This window comes from Falco punctatus (genome assembly GCF_963210335.1).
Source record: "Falco punctatus genome assembly, chromosome: Z".
In the NCBI taxonomy this organism is placed as follows: Eukaryota; Metazoa; Chordata; class Aves; order Falconiformes; family Falconidae; genus Falco; species Falco punctatus.
In genome coordinates, this window is record NC_137586.1 from 23658765 (window position 1) to 23661420 (window position 2656).

The 2656-nt window shown below is 59.6% G+C and overlaps 1 protein-coding gene across 8 annotated transcripts in view; it reads right to left on the minus strand.

Moving 5' to 3' along the window:
* Nucleotides 1-2656, minus strand: part of ADAMTS6 (ADAM metallopeptidase with thrombospondin type 1 motif 6) — a 186698-nt gene that overhangs the window by 155754 nt on the left and 28288 nt on the right. The gene's annotated exons all lie outside the window — the stretch shown is intronic.

Here is a 2656-nt window from a genome sequence, read left to right on the forward strand (position 1 = left end):
TTGCCAAGATGACCCGTTCAGTCCACACAAAGCTTACAGTAAGAAGCATTTCCTCTGCCTCATTGCTGAACTACACGTTCACCCACCTGTAAGGGCAGGTGTGGCTCCATGTCCTGAACATCTACTGAAAACCACAGCTTCTGCCAAACGGTAAAAGCTCTAGCTCTGCCAAGCAGCAAAGACGGACAAGGCGTTTTTCAAAATCTAGAATACCGATGACAAAACAGCTCTATGGCACAGGCGTTTTTGTGGCGGCACTGATGGCAAAAGCGGCACTCCTGTCACCAGTGCCATACGCTTCCTACCCACTGGAACTCAACAAGGAGGGCACAAAGGCCATAAAGGCATACTGGAAAACTTCGGGGCAGAAAGCATATTGTGAGGAGACGACTGGCCAGACTGCTCAGACCAGTCACCTTGAGAGCCTCCATCCTCGCAGAGGCTCCCTGAGCAGCTAAAGCGTCCCATAAACTGAAGGCAGCTCAAGCCTCAGGACGGGCAAGCTGAAGAGACGGCTATCCCAAGGCCATCGCAACACGTGCCGCCTCCCCTGGGGACTGCCACCTCCCCCACCGCCCCCGGCATCTCCACACCAAGGGCGTCCACCACCGAACGGTCAGGCTCCAGCACGCTCGGTGGCGGCGGAGACGGCGACGCGGTCTCCCGGTAGCTGGCGAGGTGCCGAAACAACCTGACACCGCCACGCCGGGTCACACGGCGCGGCCGGGGGTTACGCTGCGGGGCGGTACGGGGGGGGTCGAGGGGCGCGACACGCGTCGAGCTCCGCGGCGGGCGGGAAACGGCCCCGCCGATTCCAACGGGCGGGGCGGCTGCTTCACCACGCCCGCCCCGCCGGCGGCTCGGCCCCCGCGCGCGTGTGGAGCGGGGCACGGGCTCCCCCCGCCGCCGCGAGGTGCCCAGCGGCCTCCCCAGCCCGGGCGGGCGGCGGGGAGCGCCGCGCTCAGGGGCGGGCGGCCGCGCCGGCAGTACGAGTGGTTGCTAAGGAAATGGGGAGGGCGGGCGGGAGGGGACGGGGCGGGGGGCGGGCATCAATCACACAAATTCAATTACAGGTATCGGGGCTGGCCGTAAAAAGCGTTGCAGGGCTTCAAAAGCCGGGGATTAGCCGCCCGCCCCCCCCTCCCCCCCCCGGGAGCTCCTCGGGGCAAACAGCGACGGGCAGACCGCGCCGGGAAGGGCTCGGTGAAAAGGAACGGGGGCCGCGGGGTGGCGGGGAGGGGGACACGTACAAAGGGAAAGGACGGATCCTTCCTTCCCGGGAATTAAGCAGAAACCGAGGCGTGAGGCACAGAACCGCTGCTGTGCGTGCCCCGGGGTACGGCGGGGCCAGCCGCCCCGCGGGGGGGGACACGGGACTGCCGCTGCACGCACAGCCTTCCCCCGAGCCGCCTGCCCCACGGCGCCCCGCCGGCCCTGCCCGTGGGTCAGCTGTCACTGCGCTTCGGGGGGGAGCCAGGAAGCAAACACCCCCCCCAAAAAAAGTCAACAGACTACAAAAATGCATGGCTACAAACACAACCCAACACGTATACACATGCATATTATATACACACGTCTGCACGCACAAAAAGAAAAAATTAAAAGTACTGAAGCAAGCCGCAGTTCAGCAGACACGCATCACTCAAAATTCAGAAGGAAAAAGGAAGGGGGGGAAAAAAACCCCAACCCCAAACACACAACTCCCTGGAGAGGCTGAAGGGAAGAGTCTGGTTGCTGTGGTGGGGTTGATCCTAAAGTTAACTTTCAGCAGCCCATTTCCAGACAGCAGCGCTGAATCTATTTGGATAAAACGCGTGTGACCCAGACACTTGGCGTTTGGCCCAAACGCGTTGCACCGGCAGCCCAAATAAAAACAAGAGTCTGACTCTCCGTCTCTCTTCTCCGTTGAACAACAATGAAAGAAAACAGCGAAGACCAAATCTGCACACACATCGCCAGGGAGCGAGAGCCCACTTAACCTCCTCCCACCAAACAAAGTTCCTTTGAACCCCGGGCCGCTGCGGAGACAGACACACACCGATAAAGACGGCTCCGCGGGGTTAAGAGTCTGGCAAATCCCAAGCGGCTCGAAGTAAATCAAAACCACACGCTTCCATCTTCCTGACGAGCACGGCGAAAGCCCGACATCCCCGCCAGCATCGGGCTGCGGACGGCGGCCGCGCCGACCCTCCGAGCTCCGGCACAAAGTGTGCACTTGTCCGGCCGCGGCTGCGGACACGCCGGACACGGCACGGCCAGGCGCCGCGCTTCCCAGGCTGAGCAATCCAGAATCCCTGCGGGTTGTCCTTGGGGTTTGGGGGCTGCTTTGGCTTCCATCTGTTGTTTTGTTGTTGGTTTTTTTTGGTTTGTTTCTGTTTTTACCCTCCCTCTACCAACGATTTAGTATTAAAATTATGAAAGATCTAAAGAAATTGCACCATTCGAGACCGTACTTCATATACCACTAGTCTTTTCGGCTGAAAACCCTCGCACCCCCTTCCCCCATCCTCAAAGGTTTCTCTCTGAAATCACTCCAAACCCACCTCGCCTAATGCAATATAAACCTCCCCCCGCTCCCCAAAGCCCTGCACGCACCATTATTCGGGACACAAGAAAAGCAAAAAGTTTTCATTGAATAGCGTGAAATCTTCCTTAC